This window comes from Chelonia mydas, chromosome 4 (assembly GCF_015237465.2).
Source record: "Chelonia mydas isolate rCheMyd1 chromosome 4, rCheMyd1.pri.v2, whole genome shotgun sequence".
In the NCBI taxonomy this organism is placed as follows: domain Eukaryota; kingdom Metazoa; phylum Chordata; order Testudines; family Cheloniidae; genus Chelonia; species Chelonia mydas.
In genome coordinates this window covers 6,788,922-6,811,015 of record NC_057852.1, presented here as the reverse complement: position 1 = coordinate 6,811,015, position 22,094 = coordinate 6,788,922, and the positions used below count along the sequence as shown (strand labels likewise).

General features: G+C 43.4%; 1 long non-coding RNA gene across 1 annotated transcript; it reads left to right on the top strand.

The window, feature by feature from the left end:
* The first annotated feature begins 12,837 nt into the window (after positions 1 to 12,837).
* On the top strand, positions 12,838 to 21,829 carry LOC122465381. The gene is made up of 3 exons (XR_006290181.1): positions 12,838 to 12,972; positions 15,845 to 15,849; positions 21,817 to 21,829. It is a non-coding gene; the product is annotated as an uncharacterized LOC122465381 (long non-coding RNA).
* The last annotated feature ends 265 nt before the right edge of the window (positions 21,830 to 22,094 follow it).

The following is a 22,094-nucleotide window of genomic DNA, read 5'->3' as shown; positions in this document are numbered from 1 at the left end:
TGTTGAATATATCAGTAGTGCGATGGACAGAGAATTAGGACCAAGATTTTCCAAAGCATATGAAATACTTTTCAAAACTGTTTTGTTGCCGAGTTTGAAATACCTTAAAAGGGGCTAATATTCAAAGGGTATAGATGGTCAGCATTTTCTGAACAAGCCCTTTTAAGCTGTCTCAAGTTTACCCATGAACTGAGGCATCCAAAATCACTAGACACTTTTGTGTCAAGACCCACAACTTCTATTAACACTAACGGAAGCTTCAAGTCTGATTCCCCAAACACAGTGCTATTCATCTTTTGTGTTCTTCGATATTCCGGATAATGTTGAATTATATTGTACCTGAAAACTTGAATAAGGGGAAGGTCTTTGAATTCAGCCTTTGTGTTTCAGCATCTATCCAATGGTTTAGATCTATATGAGGAGGAGATAGTGTTAATTTTGACTGTGACATATGAATCAAGCATTTGCTGTTGGCTTGTTCTTTCCTTTCAAACATCCCACCAGTGTTAGGATGCAAGGACAGATCGGCAGCTGAGTTTTCCCCCCAGAAATAATGCCACAATGGGACAGATTCTCAGCTGGTGTCTATTGGAATAGCTCTACTGACTTCAGTTGGGATATGCTGAATTATACCAGCGAAGAATGTGGCCATTTGCCTCCAACACATGCCACAATTCCAAATTGCTACTACAAGCTATGCATGAGCTGCAGTATGGCCATTTCCCCACAATGTTTACTACACAGTACTACATGTTTGCTAATGACATTTGAAAGGAGCTGGATACCACAGAGTTGGCAGGCAAACTTTGTCAAATATGCTGCGATTGGCACAAATTCTACCTTTTTAATCACTCATCCAAGTATCTTGGATGTTCAGCATAAGCTTCCTCTAGATCATGCCCTACTCTTCTGTGCAAAGCTTCCTAACGCTGTAGAACAGCCTTCTTCTTTGAAAAAGAATACAGAAAAGTGTGTGTGTTTCTGTGAGTATGCATATGTGCACGTGGGTGGCATGTGTCTGTGTGTGAAAGGGGAGTAAGGACTCAGCTGCAACCAGGAGATTTATGAACGATTGGATGGCAACATCATCCCACTGAGCTCTGTAATGTTTCTATTCCAAGTCTGTAAATACGACTGAATTCCAACATGCTTTTTTTATGGCCACCATTTCCTGCGTTGTCAGCTGTGTTGCATACCAGCCATTCACACCAGTGTTACAGAAGGTCCATTAGTTCTTTTATCTATTAGAAAAGGCTTGGGCTGGTGGGATTCTACTAGCACTAAGCATATATAGAATAGGTGACCCACTAATGGCCTCGTTCTCTTAGCCACCCAAGGCTTGGTTTTTGCCTTTTTCCAAGAGAGTGGAAGTTTTCTTGTTAAGAGATTTTAAAGCCCTCGTGCCTTCAGACGTTTGCTGCCTTTCCATTGACGGACATGCATGGGGCAGATGTTGCAAATAGGATCAGTGGATAAACACCTGTAGAACGCTGACTCATCTTGTTATGACTTGGAGCAGGGGTCGGCAACCTTTCAGAAGTGGTGTGCCAAGTCTTCATTTATTCACTCTAATTTAAGGTTTCGTGTGCCAGTAATACAGTTTAACATTTTTAGAAGGTCTCTTTCTATAAGTCTACAATATATAACTAAACTATTGTTGTATGTAAAGTAAATAAGGTTTTTAAAATGTTTAAGAAGCTTCATTTAAAATTAAATTAAAATGCAGAGCCCCCCGGACCGGTGGCCAGGACCTGGGCAGTGTGAGTGCCACTGAAAATCAGCTCGCATGCTGCCTTTGGCACGCGTGTCATAAGTTGCCTACCCCTGACTTGAAGCATCCATGGCTACCTAGATCCTGAGGCACTTTTTCTGTCCTAAAGCAAAGTATATTTATCTCTTACACCTGGCGTGGAATAGAATATCCATGCATATAGAAAGAAAGCTCCCAAATCTAATCTGTTGTGAACAGAAGCTCACCTCATAATGTTACCATCCCAATTGCCACCTTTGCTGGTAGTTTTAGCAGACGGCTGAATGGGCGTGATTGCACGTGATCTTGGATTAAATGGCCATGGATACTGAATTGTGTTCTCATCTCTAGAGGTGATCCTGCCAGAATACTGTTGAGGGAAGGTAGAGGGGTGAGAGAGGGTAAGACAGATGCTTGCACTGCTGCTGCCCATGTTGTATCTGTAATTTGTTTAGACACTACTCAATGCTTTAACATATAAGGCACTATATAAATGCTATGCATTACTCTATATGTGTATAAATATGTATTAATAATAACCACAGATAATGATTTATTGCAGACTCCAGGGCTGGAAATCTGACACCTTTCACAAGAGCCACATTCAGCTGAAGCAAACACCCAATGAAGTCCAAAATTTGATGATAATTTTAAGGAATAACTAACAGCAGGGGAGGTGTTCAGCACAACCTACCAGATGTAGAGTCTCATTGCCCATTAACTTTCAGTTCTGAGCTGATTGTTATCAGGAGGATATGATGAGAATGTCCACAGACTTGGGGCTTGATCTTGGGATGTGCTGAGTAGAACTGAATGGATAATAGAATATTCAGTTAAAAAAATCTGGCTGGATTTGAACCAAAAAACATTTTTTTTGTCAAAACAAACTTTTTTAAAAAAAATTATATTTAATTGACTGAAACATTTCAGGTTGATTCAAAATGACTTTTTGTTTGTTTGTTTTTCAATTAATTTTGAGCTGACCAAAATGTTTTGGTCAACTGAAAAATTATTTTTTTTTTTAGGTTTCAGAGTAACAGCCGTGTTAGTCTGTATTCGTAAAAAGAAAAGGAGTACTTGTGGCACCTTAGAGACTAACCAGTTTATTTGAGCATGAGCTTTCGTGAGCTACAGCTCACTTCATCGGATGCATAGCATATCGTGGAAACAGTTTCCACGATATGCTATGCATCCGATGAAGTGAGCTGTAGCTCACGAAAGCTCATGCTCAAACAAACTGGTTAGTCTCTAAGGTGCCACAAGTACTCCTTTTTTTTTTTTTTTTTTTAGTTTTTCATTTCAATTCTGCTGTTCTCTGGAGTTTTCACCCCCTTTTTATTGTGTGAGTGCATGTCTTTGAAATTGGCCAAATTTAAATTTGAGAGAGACAAATGGTACAAGGGTAAGTAACTATTACAAAATGTATTAACAACCAGTATCACATATTCACTTTGGCCCCAGTTCAGGAAATACTTAAGCCCATTCCTATTCAGGACTGCAGAAAGACACATGATTAACTGTTCTCCTGATTAGGGATGCTTTCTTGAATCAAGGCCTTCGCAAATAGAAAATATTGATGTATCATCTGTGTTATGACTACATACTGCCTAGACCTAAAGTTAGTTAAAAGATGTTTGCTGTAAATGCCACAGAAGCTCATGCGGAGAACTAAGACAGCTGGTTCAGTGAAAGATTTCTCAGATACCTTCCAAGGCCTATGATATCTGGAAGAATTCCAGATAAACGTGTCTGTAACTCTGGTTATTAATCCAGCAAGAAAAAAAAATCTCATTCTCTCAAAGGTATAGTAAAATGTGATGCTGACAATATGGAAAAGCAGGAACTTATTGGAAAAGGAGAACAACCTATAGACTCGGTTAATTCTATGGCTGGAATTAAAAAAGACAAATAAACCAAGGATATGTGTTAATTCATGCTGTTTAAGCAAAGCCAAAAAGATGTGAATGTTATCTGGTGAAAACTGCCAAAGTGACATCTGAGCTCTCAGCAGCAACATTTCTCAGTACTAGGTGTGGAACATGCAATCTGGCAAGTACAGGTGAGTGAGTAAGGCTCTAGTTTATTGACTTATAATAAACATATATATTTCCAATGGTGCAAGGAATACCTTTTGGTATTAGCTCTGCTCCTGAGGTATTTCAAAGAGTAATTTCACAGATTAAAAAGTGCTGATATTATAATGCATGCACCTTAATTTGGGTTAGGCACCTTAAAGAACATCACCATTTACTGTAGGCAAATTTGGAAGAACTTTCACCTCTCTGCATTGTGATATGGTGCATCTGAATATGCAGCACAAAACTGCACTGGCTTTTTTTTTTTTTTTTTTTTTTTGCTACCTTATCACATTGGAAACTGAGGGCCAGATCCTCAGCTGGTGTACGTGGGCTTATTTGACTCCACTAACTTCTTCACCAACAGTTCAGTTGAGATATTCTGCTTTATAAAAACTGAGAATCAACCAACATTGTCTAATTTTCTGTCCATTCTCAGCCTGAGGTCTTTTCCACATTACTGCTTCTTATATTTCTCCTTTCTTAAGTATGAATGTAGATAATTTTTCCTTGCCATATCACCTTTGAATTTACCAAGTTCAATATCATTGTTATTTTCTGTCCATGTGGTTAGGTTCCTTTGTATTATTCTACTTTCTTTGTGGTGGATGTTCACAATTCCTCCCAATTTAGTATCACTGGCAGATTTCATTAATTTTCTGTTTATTTCTAATTCCAGATCATTAATGAGGATGTTAAGACTGGACCTAGCACTAATGTCTGTTATGCCATCAAGTAACTCCTCTCAATTTTATGTACTGTTGTTCAGCATTACCCCTTTCTCTAGCCTTTTTAACTATTATGTCTTTGACCATTCACTATCCATTAGTTCTGGTGTGTGACTGGTCAGTTAATCACATGACATTGTTTCTGCTTCCTGATAGGATGAGTGAAATTTTCTAAACAGAAAGAGGGAACTCAAGGATGTTTAAAGATGTCCCCATGATCACTTTGGCATGACAATTTAGCTGGATATACATTTGCACAACTGCATGATTTCACCCACCTTCTTGCAGTATTTACACAGACCGTCTTTAGATTGTGCTTTCTGAGTTAGTTTACCCTTTTCCTTAAACATATGTGATATGAAACAATAGCTGATGCTGCACTAAAATCTAAATATATCACCCCTACACTTTCATCCACTGATTTTTGTAATTCTGTTAAGAAAAGGGAATTAACTTTGTCTGCTAAGATTTCTTTTTTAATAAACCATGTTGCGTAGAGTTCACATTTTTATCTCTAGGTGTTCAACTATTCTTTTAATATTTGTTTGTTTCGTAGGAATTTATTTAACTGGGGATGATTGCAAGGGTAGCAGATTTTTTTCTTTTTTGAAAATCAGTACGACATTAATTTCTTTACTCCTGGGGGATTCTGCACCAAAAAATAAAATTTTGCATACAGTATTTTAAAATTCTGCACATGTTATTTGTCAAATAAATGTGGAGGCTCCAGCATGGCATTGGAGAGCACTGGCCGCTGGCTGCGCAGAGGTGGGAGATCACTGTGCAGCTCCCCCCCCGGGAGGGGGTAGAGCTTCATGGGGGGGTCTGGGTGTGGGGGACTCAGTGGGGGGTCCAGATGCTGTGGGAGAGGCGCTCAGGGGCGTGGGGATCCAGGTGTGACTGCTTGGGACTCGGCGGGGTGGGGATCTGGGTGTGGGTGGCTCATTGGGGTGGTCCAGGTGCAGGGGGAGTGGGGCTCATTGAGGGGGTTCTGAGTGCGGTGGGGTGAGGCTTGGCGGGAGTGTCTGGGTATGAGGGGGTCTGGATGCATGGAGGTTAGGTGGATGGGGGAGCAGCTCCCTGTACAAGGATCCCTCCCTCTGCAGCTGAGGAGCGATGCATGCAGGAAGTGGGGGAAGAGGAGGAGGAGTTTGCAGTGCTTCCTGCAGATTGTGGAGAAATCTGGGGCTGGGTCTGACCCTGCACCAGATGCCATGTAGGGGAAGAGGAAGTCCTGTCCTCCCCAGCCCAGCTGTGACTAGCAGTTGAGCATGGCGCAGGGCAGGAATCACCAGTTGGGTCTTCCCCAGTCCCGCCTCCCACAGTGGTTTACCTCTCTGCCGCCTGCCCTGGGCACCTGAAAAAATACTGGTGGGGAGGGTTGCATGACTGCTCTTTTGGCTTCCCTTTGCTTCCCTGTCAGAAAGTCATTTTTCTGCGGGGAAACAAAGAAATCTGTGGGGGACCTAAATTCTGTGCTTACGCAGGAGGTGCAGAATTCCTCCAGGAGTAAATCTCTTGATAGCTCACAAGTTGTGTGTGAGTTTTCAGAAGTAATCAGTGACACAATAAATAGGGCTGGTTGAAAAACTGTGGTTGCAACTTTTGGTGGAAAATTGAGTTTTTGGTGAAATGACAGTTTTCACAGAGTGTCTAGTTTTCTTTAATTTTTTTTAAATTTTTCATCAAAAACTGATTTTTTCAGTTTCTGGCAAAGTCCAGCCAGAAATTGGGTTTTGGTTGCCAAAAGAAATTGAAATCTTCAGCTAAAAAAATCCTTTTCCCACCAGCTTTAACATTAAATGTTGTAGTTGATTGCATTAATACCCTGAGGTGTGTATCATCCAGACCAAATAATTTGTATATGTTCACATTTTCCAAATATCACACCTTATTCTCTAGGCTTCTTAATCCCCAAGTTTTTATTTCCATGAAATCTTATTTCCTTGTATTGCTGCACTCTGAACTCATGCAGCAGTTCATGCTCTCTGGCTCCAATCTTTCCTTTTTTACTCTATCTCTGTACATTCCCTACTATTAGAGCAGGCACTTTTCACTCTGAGATCAGACTAGGAGGTTGTAGGCAGTTCTGCTCACTGCTGTAGCAGTTCCTGGCATCAGAGCATGGCATTACAGGGGCTTTCACCTCCTTGGCCCTGCAGTGGCTTGTTTCTGTCCACAACTTAGTCCTCGGGCTAAGTCACATCTGGTCCAGACCACTTTGGACAAATGTTCAAACAAACAAAAACTCTTTCTCCCCACTTGGGTTCCTCTTCTGCCCACTTTCTCAGCTCCCTTTATGTATCCACTCACTCCCATGCTCTTAGTTTCTCTCTGGCTCGGAGAAACCAACTGTTCTGCTCTGCTCTGCTCTGGTTTCTCACAGTCTGATTCCCAGTCTGATTCCCTGAAGCCCCTTCACATTCTTCAGGGCCTTGCACAGCAGCCCAGCTTGCTCCCTGTGGTTCCACAACCCTGACTGATCTTTCACAGCCCTTTTTGAGGTCTAGGTGTCCATTAAGCTATCGCTAGACCCGGTAGTTCCCCACCCTCTTCAGGTTGGGAATCTGCTAATTAGTTATGCCACAGGTAGAGCTTGTCCCATTTGCCCTAAAAGGGGCCAGGCACCCTGCAACAGAGGTGTCTGAGATCCAGACAACCTGGGATCATTAAAGATCCCATGGAAGTTTTTGCAAGATATGGCATCTTACCAGATGCTCGCACTGATATGCAGTAGAGAAAGCTACACCCATCAGCCACAGGTGGATCCCAGATGCCTTAGAAGAAGATGCAGAGCTACAAGGCAGGGTGCATGAACCAGACACCTTCACACACCACGAGCTGCATTGACATCAGCTGACTTAACATTCTAAAAACTACTGTGAACTGTGGGGAGAGAGGCCAGGAAAAACGAATGGAGGGAGAGTGGCAAAGGAAAAGGTGAACCTCAAAACCAGACTCCGAGTAGGAGCTAACACATGGGTACGTGGTGAGGGCGTGGGTCAGAAAAGGAAGGAAGGAATATATATCTAGCAGTCTAAAGACAAGGGGAGAAAGTTAAGGGCTGAGCAGGATTAAAATTAGGGGGAAATGGGCATGTGCCCCCAAATGTAGTCTTTTCCTCTCTCCTTTGTGTGTTGGCTATTTTTATGCTGAGATTTTCAGAGGAGTTGAAGGGAATTGGACACCTGAATGTCATTGAGCTGGGTGCCTTGATCCCTTAGAGGCCTTTGAAAATTCTTGCCTTATATTCGGAACGCTTGAGCCCAGGGACTTGCCTTATTCTATGTTCTCTAAAGAACACTGCCTGTTTCTCGGAGTTGAATTAATAAAGTAAACTCAATCATCACCACCATCATGAAATGTTCTTAGGCCTTGTCTGTGCACAAATGTTGTACTTGACACTATACTGGGATAGTTAAAATGGTACCCTCTCCCCGCGCCCCTGTGTGGATGTAGTTATATCAGTCTAAAGGTGTTTATATCAGTATAGCTTATAGCTGTGCTGGAGTGGGGGGTGGGGGAAACCATAGGACTGGAAATTACAGAACGAAAATGGAGACGGCAAGGACATACATGAAGGACAGACCTGAATAACGAGGCAGGTGTTGGACTGGAACCTCCAGGGCAAGAGGTGAAGAGATAGACCAAGGATAACATGGAAACGCACAATAGAAGTAGAACTGAAAGCTATCAGAATGACAGGAGAAAGAGATAGGACTGCAGCAGGAGACTGGCCAAGACAGAAGGCAGAGGGGAAGGCTCTGTGTTCTGCATTGTCATCATTCCAGGCTGACCCAGCTCACCCCCTTACAGGCAGGCCCTTAGTTGATTTTTCCCTCACTCAGGGTATCAACAAGTCTGGACAGATTGTTAGACGCTAAAGAACACGCCCTTGTGGAGGGTCTCATTGATTAACAGAAAAGCCAATACAGAATATGAACCAAGTCTTCATCCCAACATCTCAGGTGGGTGACCAGAGTCATTTTTAGTCCATCTGTACCCCACCAGAGTCCAGTGCTTGCTTGAACCAGGCTCTTCCCCAGGGGGTGTCTCGGTACTGCTCTCTGCCCCTGCTGATAGGCCTTTTGCCTCTACGAGAGTAGAATCCTTTTCTGGAGTCAGGGGTCCAGGGAGGTCCATCCCCTGTGACTCTGCTCCAAGGACAGGGATGATCCTTGCCAGGCTGGGCTTCCAGCCAGTGACTGGGAGACCCTTGGCTGAGACCAGACCCCCTTGGGTGCCTGCCAACAGCAGCTCTCCAGCTAGGAGAGTCTCCTCTCTAGGAGCACCTCTTACAGGCTCCTCAGAGAGCTCCCTCTCTAGGCTCCCTACTCAGTCCTCTGACTCAGGCCTCTCACGGGAGCTCCACTCTACAGGAATTTCCTGCCCCAGTTAGGGGTTCCCCATTAACTGGCCTGTATTAGGCCCAGGTGCTTGTTTACTAATCAGCCCCCACCACAGTCAGTTACCCCAGATGGGGCCTTCATAAGGCAGTCACTGGCAGGCTGAGCCTGAACTCCCCATTAACTGCCCTGTGACATACACGGACTAGAAAGGCATAAGAGTGAGATATGTACCAGTATAACTAACCGTGTTCACATTAGGCATTGTATTGTGGTAACTACATTGGTAAAAAACATCAGCCCCCTAACCAATATAGTTATACGGCTACAAAAACTATGTTTACGTCAGGCTTAAATTCCAACTACATTATGTCCTGTCTACCTAGATTACCTCTCTATTTTCAGTTGGATACATTATTTTCTGTTATGGTTCTGTGTTGCTATGTACTGTTATGAAGCTGTTACATGTCACCCCAGCTGCAGTTGCATGCCAGTGGAAGTAATTTCCTTTACTGAAGAGACAGACATATTTGCAAAGAGATGCAGGGTCCTTTGGGATCTGAGTGGCTACATAAATGCCCAGTGTTCTCAGTGGGCAGAAGCCGGTTAATTTGATAACCCAGTGTTAGGGAACTGTGTGACCAAGGTGCCGTCCTGTTGCCGTTTCAAGTGAAATGCTTATGAGTGGTCTCCTTGTCATCTCCTGTGGATGAAACTAGTGGCTGCCTAAGAGGTTCTCCACCAATTTCCACTTCAGCATATTACGGAAAACTCAGTATGGCATTAAAGTGAGGAAATTCCATTTCAGACAACTCAGAAACAGTAATATTTGTGCAAGAGGTCAGCATACAGTGTCAATTACTGTGTGTCACCAGATCACAGAAGGAGGACATAAAAAATAAAATAGAACTGGGTTTCCTGCACAATGTTTTACTATAGCAGCATTGGTTCTCTTTCAAGTAGACGCTACAGGAGCTCAGCCACAATAGGCAGTGATTTCTTACATTGTTCACAGCAGAAAGTATTTGTACAGTAATGCAAATAGAAGCCAGTGGCCTGCCGGGCTGCTGTTGAAGGAAAATGTTTGCAGAGATATTGGAAGTGACTCAACAAAGTCCTACAGCAGGCCATGCTGGGACTCCATTTGAGGTCGGGATTGCAGGCAAACACTAGTTTCTTGCTGTGAGCAAGATGATGGCTGGGAAGTGAGGCGCTCCAGAGGGACTGAGCCTTAGCCTATGTCTGAGCTAGGAGGGTTTTGATAGTATAGTTATACCGGCAAAACCCTGTAAGCAGACATGGTTATATCAGTACAGTAGTGCTTAGCGTTCCCCCAGTCGGTATAAGCTATACTGATATAAGCACCGTTACACGGGCATAACTACATCTACATTAGAGCTTTACTTGCACAACTGTATGTTGTGGGGGAAAATCAAACCACTCATAACGGACACAAAGATGCTGGTAAACCTTAAGTTCAGATCACACCTCTGCCAAGTGTGTCTCAGGCACAATTGCTTTCAGGAGCTGCTTTTTGGGGGGTGCAGGTATGTGCCACCCATTACATTGCGCTGCATGTGAAAGCTCAGAGAAACTCGGAGGATCAGATTCTTAGGGCTTGGCTACCCATAAAAAAGTTAATCCAGAATAAAGTAGAGGGGAATTCGAAGCACATTAACTATTCCTGCCTAACTCCATGTGTGGACACTTATTCCAGAATAAGAGTGCCTTATTCTGGAATAAGAGTGTCCACATATTGGGTTAATCAGGAGTAGCTATTCCAGAATCATTTCTTGAGTAGACAAGCTGCAAAACCCTTCCTCATGTTGTACCCATTCCTTACTACATTTGTGGCCCTATTGAGTTCAATGGGATTACTCACCGAGTAATGTATATTCAGCATGAGTAAGGGTATGAGAATCTGGTCCAAAGTGAAACAAAACCCCAGAGCTTCATTTATGGGTGAAGAGTGTCACCGTGTTTGAATCCTACCACCAGTTCCAGAGCCCGTCTTTTCTCCTACTGAAAATGACATGTGGCAGAACACCTCCTTTGGCAGGTGTTCATGTACTTGAGGAAATTGAAAGCAAACAAAAGGCTTTGTAGAATGTCTAGTGAGAAATAAAAGCAGCAAAAGAAAGAAGCCTCTTTGCATTTCTGCTCTGAATAAGAAATTCCAAGACATTATTTTCTTGCGCTATCTTATTTGCTTAAATACACAGACAAGTAACAGAGGAGTCATTTCAGGGTGTGCAGCACATTAGCTGCATTAAAGAATCGCAGGCAGGCTGGCCAGGCCCTGGAGTTAGGATGTATGTTAGCTTTAATTAATAATCTTTAAATTTTGTAATCGTTAGCGGCTTCCTTGCATTCAGGGGGAATAGCTAGAGGGGGCCACACAGGAGGAAAAGAGAGAAAAGTAGACAAAGTGTTTTGGAACATTTGCAAGAATTAGAACCTCCAGCCTTTCTGTAGAATGCTCTGTTCACTGGAGGGAATATTACTGATGAGATCCTCTCAGTGTTAAGAACTATTTCCTCCCCAAACATGAACGGACTCTTCCAGAAACAGGCACCATGCTAGCCCTGCAGTTCCAATACAAATCATGTCTAGCTACTGTTCCTTCAGTAGAACAACCCTCAAATGCCTCCACCATCTCTTTTTGTAGTGTATTGGGTAGCATGCCTGTAAATAGTTTGATAGCCCTCTACAAGCCTTCCTATCTCTACTGCAAATGTCACAGGAACCTAACTATATAAACTGCTGCTCTTATCTAGTAGAGCTGGGGCAGAAACCAGATTTTCCATTTTGCAAGAAATTCTGCCATTTGCCCCCCTTTTTGTTGTTGTTAAATTTCAAACCAGAACAAAAACAAATTGTTCAGATGTCTCACAAAATGAAATTCTGAAAAAAAAAAAATTCAGGTCAAAGTCTTTTGTACCAATAAAACCCGAACATTTTGTTCTGATTTTGATCTTTTAAAACTTTTTTGTAAAAAATAAATAAATAAATAAAATTAAAAATAAATCCATTTTGAAAAGTCATTTTGAAAATAAAAATTGAAACTTCTCATTCCAAAAGTGTCAATACTGGACATTTTGACATTGTAAAGATGCTTCATTTTGGAGTTTTTCAAAACAAAAGCTTGTTGAAACTGGCATGTTTTGATTTTGACAAAAAAGGCATTGTTTGTCAAAGTATTTTGACAATGTTTTTCCAACCAGCTCTAGTAGCTAGGCCTTGGATGTTTGTATGGAGTTAGTAAAAACTGTTAATTGAGACCCAACTCTTTCCCTGTTGTTTCCTCATATTCTTAATGTTGCAAAGACACAACAGCACCCACCACTGCTTTGCTGATCCAGTGGATGGGTCCTGCACCCCCCGGGCACCCTCTGCTTCCACCAGATATTGAGGGTCATTCCAATACCATTGCTCCCTCCTGCCATGTCAGAGATACTGTCTGGGTGAGGGTCATGGTGGGAAAGACTCTGCTTCTCTGGCTCACTGAACCCTCCTATCAGGCTTGGCTCTTGTAGGTGATATAAATGTTCTATGGCTCTTCCTAAAAAATGAGGATTTAGAAATTAAGAAATTAAGTACTTAGGGTTAGATCCTCAACTTGTGTAAAATATCATAGCTCCATGGAAGTCAATGGAGCTGATATTTTTCGCTGGCTGAGGAACTGGCCCATACAACTTCTACAACAAAATGATACGATAATTAACTGGCAGCGTCCGGCTAACTCCTGAAATGTAAGCAGCTCCCACTAAACCTTCCGTGGCCTGTTAGGAAGAGCAAGCGTGTGAGCACCTGTTTCAGCAGTGCATATATTAGACCAGTTTGTTCATGCAGGAGACCAGGAAGTGAAACTGACTACTGACAGATGTAAAACTGACTATACACAAAGTGACAAGATAAAGAACTCAGCACCTATAACTAGGGCCCTAGCAAATTCATGGTCCATTTTGATCAATTTCATGGCCAGAGGGTTTTTAATTGGTCAATTTCACATTTTCAGCTGTTTGCATCTGAAATTTCATGGTGCTGTAACCCTAGGGGTTCCAACCCAAAAGGTACCTGAGGTGGGGCTGATCTCCCTACTCTGCAGCAGCCCTGCAGGGGAAGGACAAGTCTTGTCCTTTCTCAGCCCGGTGGTGACTCGCAGCTAGGAGCCCCCCCACTCCCCCAGGTGGGGTGCCTCCCAGCAGCAGGGGAGATTGGACTCACCTTCACAAGCCTCCTCCAGCTGCAGGAACATCTGGGGCTGCTGTCCAGCCCCAGGGCTTCCTGCAGCAGGGGGAGGAACTTGGAGGTGGTCTGATCTCCCTCCTCTCATGACAGTAGCCCAGCGGGGACTTGCAGCTAGGAGTCCCCTGGCTGGGGCACTCCCAGCAGCAAGGGGGAGATCAGATTTCACAGGGAAGGACTAATTTCACAGTTCGTGACACATTTCTCATGGCCGCGAAATTGGTAGGGCCCTACCAATAACTGGGGTCAGATTTCCCAAAGTGCCCGCCACCCAGCAGCATCCCCTGTGACATTCAAGTACTGTCAGATGCACAAAGTGCATGTGTGCTGGGGGAACAGACAAGATGTCTTTGCTCTTCTCCTTTGGTTTTAGTTATCCTTAAAGAGTGTTAATATTAGTCAATGAAAAACTTTGAGAGAAATGACTGTTTTGAATAAACATTCTGAGCAGAATTTTCAAAAGCATATTAGAGATTCAGGAGCACAAATCCCAGCGACGTTGAGTTAGATTTTGATCCTAACTCACATAGCTACTTTTGAAAATCCCACTCTGTCCCTTTAAGGGTTTTCTCTGAGTACTATCTTTTCTAAGGAGCATTGGGTAGCACAGACCAGCTTTCTGAAGAGCTATTAACATTTTATTTTCTCAATTTGGGGATTTAATGAATGCTACTAGAGTTGAAAGGAAAGTATGTGCAGAGAGATCGCCTAAAAGCAAAAGCCTGATGCATCAAAATGGAAGGCTCCTGGAGGAAAACCACAAAGGGATTTAGGTTCTCCAATACTAAGCATCACAGGCCCTAAATTTTAGGCACCTAGAAAATCCAGGAACAGCACTGCAAACTTCAAAGCCAAGGTAGGCACCTAGACTTCCTATACAGTGCCTTGGACAAAGAGGTGCCTACAAATGTGGATCCACAGAAGCCAGCATGCTATGTGGTGATCAGTGGGAGATACTGACAAGAGGAGTGTTTAAAGGACCAGAACACAGGGGCTCATGCCTAGTAGCTGAAGCAGGAATCAATAGCCAGGAAAGGGAGTCCAAGCTCAGAGACCTGAGCCAAAGTCAGGAAGTAGGGCTGAGGGTCAGAGCCAGCTGTTTCCTTGCTTGTAGGCAAGTATCTCAGCTTTGTCACACTGATGACCTTTCTTTGAAGTCCAAGAAGCTTTCATGGCCCCCTTCACAATAAAAGTAAGAATACAAATGTACTAAGGATCATTATCATCATGTTCCTATTATGTCTCTGGTGTTTAGGGCAGCAACAAAGCTCCTCCATTCCTGTCTGTTTCTGACAAGTCTTTCAATGGTTCCCCAGCTGTGCCCCAGGTTTTTCAGCTTGGCTTCCAAGGCTCTTTGCCATGTTGTTTTTGGGTGGCCTCATTTTCACTTGCTTTCAGGTGTCCATCTTATTGCTACTCTGGTGATGGAATCAGTTTCCATCCGAAGCACATGGCCAATCCATCTCCAGTGGCTCCTGGCAATGATGGTGCTCATATCCTCTTGGCTGCACTGTGTCAATAGATCTTGGATTGAGATAATTCTGGGCCAAAAGATACGGAGGATTTTTCTGAGGCAGGTTGTACGGGATGAAGACAGTTTGGACATGTCAGACTTTCTCATTCCCCAGCATTCTGCACTATAAAGTAGTGTTGAAAGTACGCAGCTCTGATAAATCTTGAGTTTGGTTTTGGTTTTGTATGTTGATGATTTCAAGACTGTATTTAAGCTCCTGAAGGTGTTCCTGGCTTTATCAATTTTGTTCTGGATGTCCTGGCATGTTCCACCATCCTGGCTGATGGTGCTGCCCAAGTATGTGAATGTTTCTACATTGGTCAAAACATAATCCTCTATCCGTACTGGTGATGGTGAGGCAATATTAAAGATCATGAGATCTGCCTTATTCCGGTTGATTTTCAGTCCAGTTTGCTGACTGAATGCATTGAGTTGAGTTGTTTTTTCTTGTATATGGTGTTGGGTATGTGACAGGAGAGTAAGATCATCTGCGAAGTCCAGGTCTTTAAGGGATGAAAAGGGTTTCTGTTTAATGCCACTTGGCATGTCTTCTGTTGTACGCTGCATTACCCCGTCAATGGCAATGTTGAAGAGGATTGCAGACATGAGACACCCTGATGTACTCCTGTTTTGACTTCAAAACTGAGCTGACCGTGATCAAACCCCCCGCCCCCCCCCCCGGTAATAGGTCACCTTAAGCGATCACTCTTGTTACAGTGTGTATGGTAAAACCCATTGTTTCATGTTCTCTATGTATATAAATCTCCCCACTGTATTTTCCACTGAATGGATCTGATGAAGTGAGCTGTAGCTCACGAAAGCTTATGCTCAAATAAATTTGTTAGTCTCTCAGGTGCCACAAGTCCTCCTTTTCTTTTTCCTTAGTTGGGGTGTCTATGTTGATATCAAGATCTTCTTCTGCCTCCTGGATGTTTGCTTCCTCTTTAGGTGGCTCCCTGTTCAGCAATTCTTTGAAATGGTCTGTCTAGCGCATTTCTTGTTCTTTTTTGGTTGTTAGTACGTGTCCTTGTTTGTTCCTGATGAGAGTGTTTGTCGGTGTCTGCTGTTTACTTCTGATAAGCTGCGTCATTTTGTAGACGGTTCCTTGTTCACCATGATAAGGACAAGTGTGTATAATTCATGTGTGTGCATGTATTTTGGGGGTCTGACCCTCAAAGGGGAAGGGGGTGTGGGAAATGAGATTCTTTGCTTTACACTGAAATGAAACTTTCAGTGCTTTGCTACTCTCCAATTGACTTTCATGACAATCTCCCCCGCCCCGCCCAGGGTGCCGTAGTCCATCAGTTGAGAACCTCTGTTTTAGATAATACCGACCCAAGATTTCCCCCATAAGAAAATGCATAAGACCCTAACACATTATTTCCTTTGTAAGATCTCAGCCATCATGCATAGCAGCTGTAAAACTATCTGAATGCCAGTCCTTAAACATTATTTTGACCAAGCCGAAGCCTCTTTGTGAATGAACAGAAGGCTCCTATCTCTTCCAGTAGAAACACTGGTTTTCTGGGACACTTGTATTTAATGCATATTGAGAGCTTATTTTGCCCTGCTCATTTACATTTCTGGGTCTACATCCCACTGGCCTAGTCATTTACAGCCATATCCTTGAAATTGGAGCGGGAAAGGAAACTTGGCAAACCTGCTAATGGGCTTTCATTCCTTGATGCTTCAGAGAAAGCCTTTCGTCTGGTGTCTCGAAAATATCGACTCACGTTAATAATACCTGCAATCCCTGGAGTGATGGCTCTTTGTTGACTCGCTCTCATGTCTGAGGCTCCAGCACAAGCATGATTTTGTAAGAACAGCCTTAACAAGTCAATACTTAAAAGCTCCTGGAAAAGACTCCGCTCCATTGAGGTAGTCACTTGTTTTTTAAGGGAAGTCTTTTTTAATGGCTTAGATGTATGTGCTCATCTAGGATTTCCATCTCTCTGAAAGCTCCTAGGACTTTCCGTAGCAGGGGGCCTGCAAGTGTTGGCTACGGTGACTTGTTTCAATAAAGTAAAGTAATAAGGAGACCTGATCACCAAAGTTGTACTCCTTTCAACACCTGGATAACACTCTAGCTCAACCAGAAATTATTGGGCATGATGCAGGCATCACTGGCTGAGGTTCTCTGGCCTGTGTTACACAGGAGGTCAGACTGGGTGATCATACTAGTCCCTTCTGGCATTGGAATCTATGGAACTCCTGAATTTGGAATCTCTATGTATATATGGCTGTTCTATGAGGACACTTTTATACTGTACGGGCTATAGGAGTCTCTCGTGTATAATTTCAGAGTTGCTTAGGAAATTTAGTTATGAGTGGCAGTATTTCTAGTAATAAACAATGGCCTTTCTTCTGAGCGCCTCTTTAGCCCTCCAGTAAGCAACACATTTTTTTCTATCTACAGTGTATTTTCTCCCCCCATTTTCATGATCTCCGGAGGGCGATAAGCAACTCCCTAAAAGCTGCACTGCAGAGCTTGTGGACTTCTAGCTACTGCCTCCTCTAAGGCTGGTGGTTGGCAGACTCGTCTGGTTGGGAAATTTCAGGGAAAATTTTTTTTCATGCAAAATGGGGTTTTGTTAAAACTTGAGATTTTTCCTTGGGAAAAGATCAGTTTCTGGCAGCATTTTCCACTGAAAAATCAGAACAAGGTCTCTTCATGGGTCAGCATTAGCATCTTGCATCTTCCAGAGCCATTGTGGTATCTCATGGGAGTTGTAGTTCCAAGTCCTCCCATTGGCTTATTCAGCAACAAGGGAGATCAAGGTTAGATATTAGGGAAAACTTTCTAATTATCAAGATAGTTAAGCTCTAGAACAAGCTTCCAAGGTGTGATGTTATTGACATGAACTGTGACCGTATAGATCATTGTTGCAACCAAGGTCATATAGTGGCACCAAATCTTGTACAAAGGAGGTTAAGTAAAGTGTCTATGACAAGGTTATGATTTGCTGGTTATGATTATGCTATCTGTATGCATCTATCATTTTTGTATTTAAACTTATAAGTATTGGCTCTATACTGTCTGTATTTCAAACTTGTGCTATGCTTCTGGGTGAGACCCCAGACAATTTGGTGTCAGCACTGCCTAGCCTGCTTGATGGCCCATTAAGGACCATCAGCTATACAATTGACCCATTGAGAGAAGGCAGATACACCTTGTGACTCAGCAAGGCATGCAGGGACGTGCCTATGGACAGAACTCTAAGGTTTTTCCATGCCATGTGCTGGGTAGCTTGTTTTTGGAACAAAGGAAGCACAGGTTGCATGGCAAGAGACTATAAAAGGCAGCTGCATCTTCTCCATTTTGTCTTCAATCCTGCTTCTTACCTCTGGAGGAACTTTGCTACACTGAAGCTCTGAATAAAGGACTGAATGACCCATCCCAGCTGTGGATGTACTTCGGAGATTTGATTTGAGCCTGCAGTTAATTCCGTCACTGCTAGAAGCCTGAACCAAGAACTTTGCCAGTACTGTATGTAATTGATTCCTTTAACCAGTTTTAGCTCTCATCAATATTTCTTTCTTTTTATGAATAAACCTTTAGATTTTAGATTCTAAAGGACTGGCAACAGCGTGATTTGTGGGTAAGATCTAACTGGTATATTGACCTGGGCATGGGGCTTGGCCCTTTGGGATCAGGAGAACTTTTTTTCTTTTACTGGGATATTGGTTTTCATAACCATTCGTCCCCATAAGGAGTGATGCGGGTGGTGATACAAGGGAACTGGAATATCTGAGGGAATTGTTTGTATGACTTCTGGTTAGCCAGTGGGGTAAAACTGAAGTCTGCTCTGTTTGGCTGGGTTGGTGTGCCTTAATAGTAAAGTAAGTCCAACTTTGGGCTGTAACTGCCCTGCTCTAAGCAATTTGTCCTGAATTAATACTCTCAGTTGTGTCCCGCCAGAGGCTGCATTGTTACACAAGGGAGGTTGTGAAATCCGTCTCATTGGATCATCAGAGATGGTCTAGGTTTACTTAGTCCTAACTCAGCACAGGGAGGCTCCCTGCCAGCCCTACATATATGATTATGTGCCTGCCTTCTCCATTGTGGGCCCTGCTTTCTAGGTGGATTACATCTCCCACAATGCACAGTGGTCTCTCCCTGTTGCTGCACTGCCACAGTGCATCATGGGACTCTGAAAAGTTTCAATATATTGACTTTCCAGCCTGATTTGGGATGAAAACAAATGTTGAAATATTGGCATTTTGTGTGGGGCAGAAATGCCCTTCTTCAGTCAGAGAGACAAGGTGGGTCAGGTAACATCTTTTACTGGACCAAATTCTGGTGGTGAGAGAGAAGCTTTTGAGCTTATGCAGAGCTCTTCTTCAGGTATTCAGAGTTACAGAAAAACGGAATTAACAGAGATTGGGAGCTACTTTGAAAAAGTAGAATGACGAGCAAATTGGGCTATTGAGCTGTGAAATTTTACAGAACGGAGGGCATTCCTCTGAAAGGAGGAAACAAAGAATGGTGGTGTGTGGGAAAAGACAGGGTGGAAAGCTATTTACAACAAAAGCTCTTTTAAATATAGAACAGTTTTGCTATTTTAATAGTTGAAAGAAAATTACAATGCTATTACCATCCAGCCCTGAAGAATTGCTCTGTGTGAGCTCAAAAGCTTGTCTCACTCACCAACAAAAGTTGGTCCAATAAAGGATATGCACTCATCCTCCTTGTCTCTCTAATATCTTGGGACTGGCATTACTATAACACTGCGTTCCTCAGTCAATTCCATTAGGAGCTCGAAACTGTGAAAGGGGTAAGACCTGCAAGTTCCATCTTGGCAAGGTGGGAAGCAGACTTCAATCTAGGAAGCCCCGAGCTATCACTGGGAATAGCTTTCTCCTCCATCCCTAGGAAGCCTTCCCTGCCATTGCTACTCTCCCTGTGGCTATGCACTATCATATTTTTCACCTGAGAGGGCTGTGTTGGGTGACCATGAATGCCGCAGGATTTCCAGCTCATTTCTGTGGGATCCTGAAGAGAATGTCTTGGGACCGGTAACTCTCTGTCAACATTCCTTTCCTGAAATGTGTTCCTCTGGGTTCTTGTGGAGGCACTCTGTATGTTTCCAAGGATGCGGTAAACACGTGGGAGATCTGTTACTCCATGTATACCCAACCATGCTGCTAGCTAGTGCTGCCCTCCACCAGCAAAAGAGGAGGTGCACGCAGGTCAAGAGAGACATGTGGGCAGCAGCTATGAAGCAATCAAACAAATGTAAAAAAAATCAGAGATGCCCATCTGTTAGAAGGTGTTTCTTTTTTTCTTCCCCTATGATTGTGGGTGGTGGTGTAGGGGACTCCCGACCAGCAGCTACTGTTTATTGAGGCTGCAGCCCCTCCCAGTGGCCACAGTGCAGGCAGGGTAGGGGAATCCAGGCTTCTCCTACGCCACCGACTTCCAACTCAGGATCCTGTAAGGCTGGTTTGACTGCTCACCTGTCTCTGTAGTGTGTCCGCCTCCAATCAGCTTCCCTGGGCCTCTTCCTACTCTAGTCTGTGTCCCATCTGGCCACCTCCCAACTCTGGGGAACGTTGCCTTCTGGGCTTGCAGCCCTTGTCCCAGCAAATGGGTGCTGTGTCTCCCCTGCTCACTGGCTCAATGCAGGCTCAGTGCCAGTCGTCCTGGGGAGATCCCAGGGTACTTCCTCTTCCTGGCTTGCCAACCACAGACTGAGCTGCCTGGCTGAATTTTAACCTTGGGTGCCTCCAACCTCAACATGCTCAGCAAGGGCATGGGGAGGGGACTGCTTAGCCCGTAACTGTTCCTTAGCCCCCTCATGGCCAGTGGGGGATTTATATACCTGGTTACGTGTTCCTACTTACAGTGGGTAGCTCCACACATCTCTACTCCCACAATGATTCCATGAACTCTAAGCCCTCCTTGAATACTTTTGGTAAACAATTAAATATTTATCAGGCTTTTACTACACAAAGAAGGGAAGTGGCTTTAAGTAATTAACGCAATCTCTCTGTTCCTACAGCAGATCATTTGGTTCTCTTTTAGGCCTTAGGACAGTTCTATGTCTATTAATACTTATGCAGTTTGATGTTCAATAGGAATAACCATTGATGGTTAAAACAGAAATTCACATTTTTGTCAGATTTCAATGACAAAAGCAAACAATATTTTGTTTTTCAAGCAACTGTAGCAATAACAAAAAGCTTAATTTTTTTCAGCTAGTTTTATCCCTAAGAATCCAGAAAGCTTCACAAAGTTTGTACAGGAATCATTTCATTCACCTGTGAATGTACATCCTCTGGGTTAGAATATTACAACTTTAAACAGTGTACATCTAGATTACAAAACAGGACAGGAAGTGAGCAGAATAATGTATTCATTTAAAACTGCAGGGAGAGTGTATGTCAGCAAAAGACAATTACTTAAACTGGAATTTGGCCAGGGCACTAGGGCTAAAACCCTTACTTTTGCAAAAGAGCAACATGGGATCTTAATGATGACAAGGTGCCAAGAGCTAAGATTTACGGCCTCGATCCAGCAAACACTTAAGCATTAAAATGCTCATCTCCCTGATCTTAGAATCGGACTTTGAGGCCAGAAAGGATCATCATGATCATCTAGTCTGACCTCCTGCACATTGCAGGCCATAGAACCTCACCCACCCACTCCTGTAATAGACTTCTAACCTCTGGCTGAGCTACTGAAGTCCTCAAATCATGGTTTAAAGACTTCAGGTTACAGACAATCCACCATTTACACTAGTTTAAACCTGCAAGTGACCTGTGCCCCATGATGCAAAGGAAGGCACCCTCCCACCCCGTGTCTCAGCCAATCTGACCAAGGGGAAAATTCCTTCCTGTCCCCAGATATGGCAATCAGTTGGATCCTGAACATGTGGGCAAGACCCACCAGCCAGGCACCTGGGAAAGAATTTACTGTAGTAACTCAGAACCCTCCTCATCTAGTGTCCCATCACTGGCCATTGGGGATATTTGCAGCAAGTATTCACACATTGGCTACATGCCATTGTAGGCAGTCTCATCATACTATCCCCTCTATACATTGATCAAACTCAGTCTTGAAGCCAGTAAGGTTTTTTTCTCCCACTGATCTCCTTGGCAGGCTGTACCAGAACTTCACTCCTCTGATGGTTAGAAACCTTCATCTAATTTCAAGCATAAACTTGTTGATGGCCATAGAATCATAGAAGATTAGGGTTGGAAGGGACCTCAGGAGGTCATCTAGTCCAACCCCCTGCTCAAAGCAGGACCAACCCCCACTAAATCATCCCAGCCAGGGCTTTGTCAAGCTGAGCCTTAAAAACCTCTAAGGATGGAGATTCCACCACCTCCCTAGGTAACCCATTCCAGTGCTTCACCACCCTCCTAGTGAAATAGTGTTTCCTAATATCCAGCCTAGACCTCCCCCACTGCAACTTGAAACCATTGCTCCTT